Raw genomic sequence first — 11,769 nt, forward strand, 5'->3', positions numbered from 1 at the left:
GGTAGAACCAACTGTCATCAAAAAAGAAGCTCTTGAAATGAAACTGCTTGGGTTGACTGTGCATGATGTAAGATGCGGGGGGGGGGGGAGAAGCTGTGCTGTATTTCCTTTCTCCTCTTGAATTCTCTTATAGTATCATAAAAGTTTTCCTTCTGGGTATAGAGGCTAGAGGTCAGATATTTACCTTTGTTTTAAATGTTTATTTTCTCTTTAAAAACATCAGTAACCATGGACAATTGCTAATCAGGTTGTACTTACTCATAATACAGTTGAGGAAGGTTACTCAAGGAGAAGCATTTTCAGAGAAGTAATAGAAATAGTTAAAAACTGAACTTTTTGTCAGAAGTACTGTTTCTGGTTGAGTCCTCAGAGCCAAAAATAAGCTCAAAAGTATTATTGACGCCTTGGATTATTTATACTAGAAAACCCTATTCAAACCATGAGACAATAATCAGGTAATGAGGAAATAGAGATTGAATAACCTTGATCACCACACCAGTCCTTTAGTATTTACTACAAGGAGTCTTTATCCCTGAATTCTGCAAACTGACTTTAAAGGTCATCTAAAAAGATAGTCTATCATTCTTAATTCAATCAAGTTGTTTCATTTCTGACTTATTCAAGGAACTAATTTACATCTCATGAAGAAATCTCCTTTAGAGTTAGCTTCAAATATCATCATTTTTTCCTGTTCTTAAGTAAGTCCTAACTTTTTATAGATCATTCCATAAGATAAGTTATTATTATTATTGTGCTTAAGAGAAACAAAATTCAATACATATAAGTAAATACAAAATAATTTTCTTGATCAAGTGGAGGAAATCAGTAATAACTAAGGAAATCAGGAAGGATCTCATGAGGAAGAAAATTTGAGCAGAGTCTTGAAGTTGAAGTCAAAAGGGGAATATCTTATAGGCAAGGAAGATAGATTATACAAAGGCATAGAAACAGGAAATAGGGGCATCTAGGATAGAGCAGTGGATAGAGCACCAGCCCTGGAGTCAGGAGTACCTGAGTTCAAATCTGGCCTCAGACATTTAATAATAACCTAGCTGTATGGCCTTGGGCAAGCCACTTAACCCCATTGCCTTGCAAAAAAATAGGAAATGGAATGTTCTATTTGAAGAAATAAATAGAGCACTGGGCCTGGAATCAGGTACATACATCATTTTGAGTTCAAATCGAGCCTCAGACATTTACTAGCTGTGTGACCCTGGGCAAGTAACATAAATGTTTTTCTCAATTTCCTCATCTATAAAGTGAACTAGAGAAAGAAATGGTAAACTACTCCAGTATGTTTGCCAAGAAAACTCCAAAAACCATCAACAAATCTTATATGTAGTGTGAATAAACTTGAAGCATTTCCAGTAAAATCAGGGGTGAAACAAGGATGCCCATTATCACCACCACTATGCTATATAGCAATAGAAATACTAGCTGTAGCAATAAGAGGGGAAAAAAGAAATTGAAGAAATCAGAATTATCAATAAGGAAAACTTTCACTTGGGAGATGATATGATAGTATACTTAGAGAACCCTAGAAAATATCTAAAAAACTCCTTGAAACAATTAGAAAATTCAGCAAAGTAGCAGGATATAAAATAACCCCACATAAATCATCAACATTTCTATATATGAATAACAAAACCCAAGAGCCTGAGCTAAAAAGAGAAATTCCACTTAAAAATAATTATAGACAACATTAAATACTTGGGAATCTACCTCCCAAGACAAAGCCAGAAACTGTATGCTTACAATTATAAAACACTTCTCACCAAACTAAATTAAGATCCAAATAATTGGAAAAATGTAAAAGGTTTATGGTTAGGTCAACCTAATGTAATAAAAATGACAATTCTACACAAATTAAATTATTTATTCATAGTGCCATAACAAATAACTACTTTACCAAGCTAGGAAAAAAAATTGTAACAAAATTCATCTGGAGCAATAAAAAGTCAAGAACAGCAAGGGAACTGATGAAAAAAAATGTAAAAGAAGGTAAGGTGACAGTCATCAAAACTGCCTGGTCCTGGTTAAGAAACAGAGTAATGGATCAGCGGGTTAGGATAGGTTCAAAGAAATCACAGTAAATGACCGCAGCAATCTACTTTTGACAAACCCAAAGACATTAGCTTCTGGGATAAGAACTCACTATTTGACAAAATTTGTTGGGAAAACTGGAAAATAGTATGACAAAAACTAAGCATAGATCCACATCTCACACCCTGTACCAAAATAAGGTCAAAAACAAATAAAGGATTTAAACATCAAGAGTTACACCCTAAATTAGGAGACCAAGAACCTATCTATCAGACCTATAGAAAGGGAATAAATTTATGACCAGACCTATAGAAAGGGAATAAATTTATGACCAAACAAGAGAGCACATTATAAACTGCAAAAATGAATGATCCTGACTATATTAAATCAAAAAGGTTTTGCATTAATAAAATCAACACCGCCAAAATTAGAAAGAAAGCAGAAAGCTAGGAAACAATCTTCACAACTAGGAGTTCTCACAAAGGTCTCATTTCTAAAATATATAGATAATTGCATCAAATTTATATGGTTACAAGCCATTCCCCAACTGGTATATGGTCAAAGGATATGAATAGACAACTTTCAAATGAAGAAATTAAAATATATACAATCATATGAAAAAAATAATAAAATAACTCTGAGATATTCCCTCACACCTATCACATTGGGTAAGATGAGAAAAAGGGAAAATGATCAATGTTGGAGAGTTTGTGGGAGGATTGAGACATTAATGCATTACTCATGGTGAAATGATCCAACCATTTTGGAGAGCAAAATGGAACTATGCACAAAGAACAATAAAACTATTCATTCCCTTTGACCCAGCAATTCCTATTCTAGACCTATATCCAGAAGAAATCATAAAAAGGGAGAGGTCCCAAATATTCATAGAAGTTCTTTTTGTAGTGTCAAAGAATTTGAAATTGAGGGAATGCCCATCAAATGGGGAATGGCTAAACAAGTTATAGTACATGAATACTTTGGAATACTATTTTTCTTTAAGAAACCATAAATGGTTGGATTGTAAAGAAACATGAAATGAGTTACAGGATCTAATGTTGAGCAAAGGGAGTAGAACCAAGAAAACAATGTACACATTAACAGCCACATTGTGAGATGAACAACCTTGATGAAAGTGGCTCCTCTCAGCAGTTCAGAGATCTAGGATAACTGTATAAAACTGACTATGGACAATCTTATCCCCATCCAGAGGAAGAAAAACAAAACAAAACAAAATATACACACACACACACACACACACACACACATGCACACAAAAACAGAATCTGATGAATGCTTTATTAAAAATTATCTTTTATTTATCTCTTTCCCTTAATCCTAATTCCTCATACTGAAAATAGCTAATCTTTAAACATATTTATCAAAAATATATATGTACTATGCTAACCCAACTGGTTGCTTCTGAGGGAAGAAAGGTGGGAAGGGAGGGTGAAAGGAAATTTTGTAACTTAATATATATGTGCATATAAATGAAAATAAATAAATAAATATTTTAAAAGTATACTCCAAATGGAATCACAAAGAGTTTCAAATGACTGAACAACAGTATTTAAAGAGTATGCTAGAGGGAGAAATCTATAACCAACCTGGAAAGAAAGGTTGTAGTGAGACTTAAGAGACAAGAGAGAAGAGTTTGTATATCGTCCTCTAGTCTAGGCAATAGGAATCACTGAGACTTCTTGGCAGAAAAATGAGATGGATTAGAAACATACTTTAATTTGGCAAATTAGAATAATCACAAAATTGGATTCGTGATGGAACAGATTAGAGGAAGAAGACCAGGGTGGAAGAAGAAGACCAGGGTGGAAGCTATTACAATTTAGGCAGGAAAAAGAAACAAGTCACGAAACTTTAGATATTGGAGTAGAAAACCTTTCTCTTCAATATTGCTTAGGATAAGGAGACCTGGACAATGAATCAAAAACAAAGGTAAAATACTGACTTTTGTTTTAATTAGCTCCCTGGTTTCTAACATATCTCAGTCTTCAACACACTTTATCTTTTAAATAAGCAAATGAGGCCAGTAATAATGGTATTCCCTTTCTCCCAAGGTTGCTAAACAAATTAATTGATATTTAGTAGTAAAACAGATAAACAGAAAGATTGGAAAGTTATTTTGATCTATAATACTTTTTATATGGTCCATGAGATAATGATGATGATAATGGTGACCATATCACATTAATTTAGCACATTAATGTTCAAAAATCACTTAGATTATATCACGATTCTTACAAAAATTCTGCAAGGGCTGATAGATGAGGAAATTGAACCTTATATCTCTGTGGCAAGATTCTAACTCATTTGTCCTGGACAAGCTATTTTTTAACCCAAGATAGTAGTCACATAACTTCTCTTTCATTGGACTGCATATATAAAATTAATACAGCTTCTTTGATCTCTAAGAGATTAGAATCCTTGAGATATACGTACATCATGAGGAAATCTGGATCATAGAAGGAATTTGCTAGGATTTTTTCCTATTTTTAAAAACAATTTATGTAATATTAGAATTAATTGTTCTTTGAATGTCTAGTAGAATTCACTAGTGAATTCATTAAATTCTGGGTTTTTCCTTCCTGGGAATTCATTTATGGGTTGTTTCAATTCTTCTTCTGGAATTGAGCTGTTAAATTGCCTAGTTCTTATTCCATTTATTTGATTATTAATGTTAGAGCTCAGACTCATAGATTCTGTGAGCACGGAGGAAAATCAGAGGTCCCCTGGTCCAGTCTCCTCATTTTACAGGTGGAAAAAAAATGAGATCAGAAAAGAAAAAAATCACTTGACTCTTGCCTTGTTCCAAGGTCACACAGAGAGGCTTATAGAGCCAGAATTTGAACCCAGATGCTATCTCCAAATTCAACATTCTTCACACTACACAGCTCTATCTCCCAATTTAGATATCTTCTAAACCAATCCCTCATTTTATAACCAGAGAATACTGAGGCCCAGAGAAGGGAAGCGGCACACAGAAAGGCCAGTTTCTAGATCTGGCCTTCACTCATTTTAACACTGAAGACTTTTCATTTTGCCATCACTGTTGTAACAACGGGAACTCTATTTTTCCCCCTGACATAAGTTCTTTATTTAAAAAGAAAAAACCTACCACCGCGGCCCCTGGTTGCAAACAATTGTTGAAGCATTGGTTGCCAGAATCCAGAGAAATAAAGCACTGTGTTTTTTTGGGCATTCTCCTTATCTTTTATCTCTAGTGCACCATAGTTCTTGGTTCTCCAGGGTGTTTTGACTACTTATCTCCTTCAGCTGCTCCACTGAATTTTCAGGCTGCTGGCTTCCAGTGAAACAACTCTCTTCTTGTGCCTCAGCTAACTCTGTGTTTTCCCTTCAGGCGGCAGGGGAGAAAATGTGTTATTGTGGGTTCCCTTCAATAGGACCCTGCATCCAAGATCCTCACTGGCCCTGGCAGGAGGAGAAAGAATCCACATAGATAGGGTGTTGTTTGCTTCTCTTTGCAATGCCAGATTCTCAGTATCCCCCAAAAGGCACCCCAGCATGTGTCTATGGATCTGGTTTCTGATCAGTTTAAAAACTATAAAATTGTCAAAGCCCTAAGCCATGGTATTGGCCACTGCTCAAGCAGCCCTTGAAAGGTTAGAGAGAAAGAAGATAGGTAGGTATTCACAGGACCTCAAAGAGTCAAAATTGCTAATCACTCGATGGCAATATAGATACCTCTCATGGTGCAATGAAAAGAGAGCTGAAAGTCAAGAGACCTGGCTTGTAATCATAACCTTAGCTTTTATAATTATTACTTTGAGTTAGTCAATTCACATCTTTAGTCATCAGCATCCTCATATGGAAAATGATGAGGTAAAACTATGGTTTCTAAGACTCCTTCTAGCTATAACATTTTATGATTCTACTAATTTGGCTCCAGTAAATAATGGGGAAAAATCAAAATGTATGAATACTCTATATTTACTAATAAGTTTCCCAAAAGTCTTAGTGTAATTTAAAGTTATTAAAGTAAACTAAGACTTTGAGAGCACCTCATATAGTTTTGTATATATAGTTTTGTATATATAGTTTTGTATAGAGGTAATATCCCTACTTCTAGATGTTATGCTCAATATCTTATGTTAACTCAATAGACAGTTATTGAGTGCCTACTAAAGGCCTAGCAAGGTACTCTATCTTTAATAAATGACTGTTGAGTAACTGATTAAACTGAGAAATAAGTCTATCAATTGTTGAAGGTATTTACCCAGGGTAAGTTTAATGAATACTAGAGACTATAAGAGGTATAGAAGGACCTTCGTTTACTCTCCCTCCATGAAATAATACTTTAGTAAAAAATTGCACAGTAGAGAGCTTTTTAGTATTTTGTGTTAGTGAACCCTTTTATAATCAGGTAAATCTATGAACTCTTTCTTGGGATAATGTTTATTGCCAGTATCCATAATTAAAGGAAAACGTTAAATTTCTGTCAGAGGTTAGTGAAAAAAGTCATTCATTTTCCCATCCAAGTTCATAGACCACCTCCCCTGAAGACTATCTTCATCTCCCCATAGTGAAAACTTATGAAGGAGTGGCTATTACCTTGGATTAAGAAATGCCTAGATTTATATGCCACAAATGGTGCTTATTATGTATGGGCAAGTCACTCAACTGGTGACAGTTTCTCTGTCTGTAAAATGAAGGATTACATGTAATTATCATTAAGGCACCTTTTGCCTCTAAATCTATGACCCTATTAAGAGCAAACTATGCACCCAGCACTGTGAAAGAAAGAAGATAAATAGAAAACATGTTCCTTGACCTCAATAAATTTTTCAATCTTATTAAGGAAGCAAGACTAATTATGTATAATGTTTTAGGATCTACAAAGCACTTTTCTCACAACTCTGAGGGGTAGAAGAAATAAAGAGTATTTACCCCATTTTCTAGTTGAGAAAATTGAGTCTGAGAGAAGTTAAGGGATTTATTCATTGTCACTTAAGCTAGCAAATATTTGATCCAAGATTCAAACCCAAATCTTCTAATTCTCATTGGACTTTACTATATCTTTTTTACTATCATCTTATATTCCTACATCTTTTTATAGACACACCCCTAGAAAAAGCAATCTACACCCACTTCCTAGCCTCACTTTATCTTCTCTCACTCACTCATTAATTAACACATCATAGTCAAACTGCTGTTCTCACCACTCAAAAGGGAACACCTCTTTCCAAAGTTATCAAGGATTTCTTACCTGCCAAATCTGATAGTCTCTAGACTGTAAATTAGAGTTTTTGTTCTATAACAGTAGAAAGTGTTTCTGCATCAGAAACTTCTCCACACAGGTGAAATCACAAGTCCATACATGCCCCCCTTAAAAAATGAGAGTTCTCTTTGATAAAAACTGCTGGGAAAATCGGAAGTTAGTATGGAAGAAACTGAGATTAGACCAACACCTAACACCCTTTACCAAGATAAGATCCAAATGGTTATAGGATATAGACATAAAAAAAACAATACTATAATCAAATTAGAGGATCAAGGACTAGTTTACCTGTCAGATCTATGGAAAGGGGAGCAGTTTATGACTAAGGAAGAGATGGAGAACATCACCAAAAACAATCTAGATTATTTCAATTACATTAAATTAAAAAGCTTTTGCACAGATAAAACCAATGTAACCAAGATCAAAAGAAATGTAGTAAATTGGGAAACAATCTTTACAACTAATGATTATGACAGAAGGACTCATTTCTAAAATATATAGAGAAGTTAATCATATTTTTAAAAAAAGCCATTCCCCAATTGACAAATGGTCAAAGGATATGCAAAGGCAATTTACAGATGAGGACATTAAAGCAATCCATAGCCATATGAAAAATTGCTCTAAATCATTAATTATTAGAGAAATTCAAATCAAAGCTCCTCTGAGATACCACCTCACACCTCTCAGACTGACCCATATGACCAGAAAGCATAATGATCATTGTTGGAAGGGTTATGGGAAATCTTGGACACTATTACATATTTGGTGGAGCTGTGAACTCATCCAACCTTTCTGGAGAGAAATTTGGAACTATGCCCAAAGGGCAACAAAAATGAGCATACCCTTTGATCCAGCAATACCACTACTGGGTCTATACCCTGAAGAGATGATTAAAAAGGGTGAAAAAATCACTTGTACAAAAATATTCATAGCAGCCCAGTTTGTGGTGGCAAAGAATTGGAAATTAAGTAAATGTCCTTCAATTGGGGAATGACTCAGCAAACTGTAGTATATGTATGTCATGGAACATTATTATTCTATTAGAAACAAGGAGGGATGGGAATTCAGGGAAGCCTGGAGGGATTTGCATGAACTGATGCTGAGTGAGATGAGCAGAACCAGAAAAACACTGGACACCTTATCAGCAACATGGGGGTGATGCTCAACCTTGATGGACTTGCTCGTTCCATCAGCAGAACAACCAGGGACAATTTGGGGCTGTCTGCAATGGAGAATATCATCTGTATCCAGATAAAGAGCCGTGGGGTTTGAACAAATTTCAAGGACTATTCCCTTTAATTTAAAAAAAAAGGCAGATATCTTATTGTCTGGTCTTGTTATCTGTTATACTTTTTGTTTCTTCCTTAAGGGTGTGATTTCTCTCTCATCACACTCAATTTGGATCAGTGTACAACATGGAAATAAAATAAAGTCTGACAGATTGCTTTCATGGCGGGGGAGAAGTAAGATTGGGAGAAAAATTGCAAAACTCAATAAAATCTTTTAAAAAAAAAAAGAATTAAGACAAAAAAAAAATGAGAGCATTTACAAGTCTTTGTCTAGTTATTCCACTGTCACCAAAAGCTTTATAGTGGAAAGAGCATTGTTCTTAGATCTTAAGGTCCCCAACTTCAAGCATAAACTCTGATACTTAGTTCTTCTTCTTCCAGCTATTTGACTTTGTGTGAGTCATCTAAACTCCATCAACCTGTTTCTTCTTCTATGAAATGGGGATCAAGATATTTATATAACATAATTTTCTTGAGGGTTTGTTGTGAAGATACCTCATAGATCTTTGAATTATATATAACTGAATTGTCATTCTTATTCTGAAAGTCTTGGCTCATCCAAAATTAAGATTGACATATGCCCATTCCTCTAAGGCCGTTATCCTTTGAGTATTTAATGACAATTGTTTGGCTTCTTCAACTGCTAACAGAGAAGATGACATGTGTCTTCAAACATTTGAAACAATATCACCCTGAAGAGGGATAAGATTGTTTGGCCTCCAAGGATAGAACTGGAAGCATATTTCAGTTCTACAGGACAAAGAACTTTCCAAAAATTAGTTGTCCAAAAATGAAATAAGTTGCTTTGAGTGAGAGGAATTTGCTCATCACTGGCGGGTGCTCAAGCAAACAGTGGTTGATCACTTATCAAGAATACTGAAAAAGTGATTTCTACTTCAAGTAATAGTTGGGCTAAATAATCTCTCTAAGGCATCTTCCAATGAGAGCTGTTTTGTTGGAAGGCAGGGTTGATTCTATTACCTAGTATGTAAAATAGATGTATAAAAGCCTATGACTAGGAATAAAAAAAATTCCTATGTCCACATCAGCATCATTCATTTAAAGAACTAAATTCTGGTGATGCACTCAGAAATGTGAGTCTGAATTCTTTTTTTTAATTATTGCTTTTATTATTGCCTATACTATTGTTGTTATAAAAATAGAATATTTAGGATCAAGTGCCCAAATCATTTTTAAATTACATGACTTTAGTAGAGACCTGATAGGATCTCGAGTCTGATCAAAATGGCACAAAACTTTGGGGGGGGGAACAGGCTATAAACCCCATTCTAAATTCAATAGCATTACTTTGAGAAAGTTCATTAACAACTCTGAAGTTTAGTTTCATTGTTAATAAAAATGAGATTATCTTATCTAATGAATTTTAGGAATACTATCTTCTAGCTTCTCTCTTTTCTCTTGGCCCGGATGGTGGCAGTATGGGTAGGTGCCATGGTCTTCATACTGCTAGAAAGAGACCAAAAGTGGCATGACAAACAATATAAGAAAGCACATTTGGGCACTGCTTTGAAGGCCAACCCATTTGGAGGAGCATCTCATGCCAAAGGGATTGTCTTGGAAAAAGTTGGTGTAGAAGCCAAGCAGCCTAATTCTGCCATCAGTAAGTGTGTGAATCCAGTTGATTAAGAATGGAAAAAAAAATCACTGCCATTGCTCCCAATGATGGCTGCTTGGATTTTATTGAGGAAAATGATGAAGTTTTAGTTGCTGGATTTGGTCGAAAAGGTCATGCTGTTGGTGATATTCCTGGAGTACACTTCAAGGTTGTAAAAGTTGCAAATGTTTGTCTTCTGGCCTTGTACAAAGGCAAGAAAGAAAGACCAAGATCATAAAAATTGTATGATGTCTCTGTCATAGTGAAAAAAAACTTTCATGTAAAAAACAAAGGAATGCTATCTTCTAGTCTTTAATATGCTACCTTTTCACTTTATGACTAGCAATAATTCAATTTACCCCTTACTTTGAGCATCAGTAAAATTTTCTCATCAGTAAAATAAGAATAAGAACTACTCAAGCACACATTTGAAATATCAAAGAGTTCACTCATAGGATTTAGAGGGGGAGAAAACTTAGAGATCTTAATAAATATCCCCTATAACCAGTTTACAGATGAGAAAAACAAAGCTCACAAAAGGTAATGTGTATATATGTGTGTGTGTGTGTGTGTGTGCATAAATGTATATGTGTATGTATGCATTGTTGAAAAAAGAAGTGTCCCAAAGGACAGTGGAAGGGCATATGGTGGGCAAGAATAGGCAAATATGAGACATTGCTAGTTTTTTAAATTTATATAGGAAAAAAATGGTATAAAGGATATATCATCTGTGGGACAGCTAGGTGGCGCAGTGGATAAAGCACCGGCCCTGGAGTCAGGAGTACCTAGGTTCAAATCTGGTCTCAAACACTTAATAATTACCTAGCTGTGTCGCCTTGGGCAAGCCACTTAACCCCTTGCAAAAACATTTTAAAAAAGGATATCATCTGTGAGATATGTTATAGGAAATGATAGTGAGTACTCCTATAACAAGAGTAAAGGTTAATTCATGTATTCCACTGGTATTCACACAACATTCAGAGAATTATAAAGGAAGATGTCAAACATGAAGACCTCAGTTTGAATCCTGGCACAGATAATTACTAGCTTTGCTTCAGTATCCTCATCTATAAAATGGCAGTAATTGATGTTACTCAGTCACTTCAGTCATATTTGGTTCTTTGTGACACCATTTGGGATTTTCTTAGCAAAGAATCTGGAGGAGTTTACCATTTCCTTCTCCAGCTCATTTTACAGCCATTATTATTATCAGCAAGAATAAAGGCTCTTCCTACCTTCTCATCTGTCACTGCCCATGTCCCACCACTTGTGAATATGAGAAGCACACTCTCTCTTGCAATACTTCAGCCAAGAGTCAAGTCTGAGCTAGGCTCCCTCTTTGAGGATACCAACTTCTATGCAGTTATTGAGCATTTCCATTTTGAAGAACTGAAAACAGATCTATCTATGGAGCCCCTAGAATAGTCCCTAAAAGATGCCAAATTAAATAAATCACAGCTCCATGACATTGTCTTGGCAGGTGATTCCACTTGCATTCCCACTGTAGGACTTTTTCAATGACAAGATTTTTTAAAAGTATTGAACTTGATGATACAGTTGCTTCTGGTGCA

General features: G+C 35.2%; 1 pseudogene; it reads left to right on the top strand.

Annotated features, from left to right (window-relative positions):
- The first annotated feature begins 10,022 nt into the window (after positions 1 to 10,022).
- On the top strand, positions 10,023 to 10,477 carry LOC141503211 (small ribosomal subunit protein uS12-like; annotated as a pseudogene).
- The last annotated feature ends 1,292 nt before the right edge of the window (positions 10,478 to 11,769 follow it).

The sequence above is a fragment of the Macrotis lagotis genome, chromosome X, assembly GCF_037893015.1.
Source record: "Macrotis lagotis isolate mMagLag1 chromosome X, bilby.v1.9.chrom.fasta, whole genome shotgun sequence".
Lineage (NCBI taxonomy): Eukaryota > Metazoa > Chordata > Mammalia > Peramelemorphia > Peramelidae > Macrotis > Macrotis lagotis.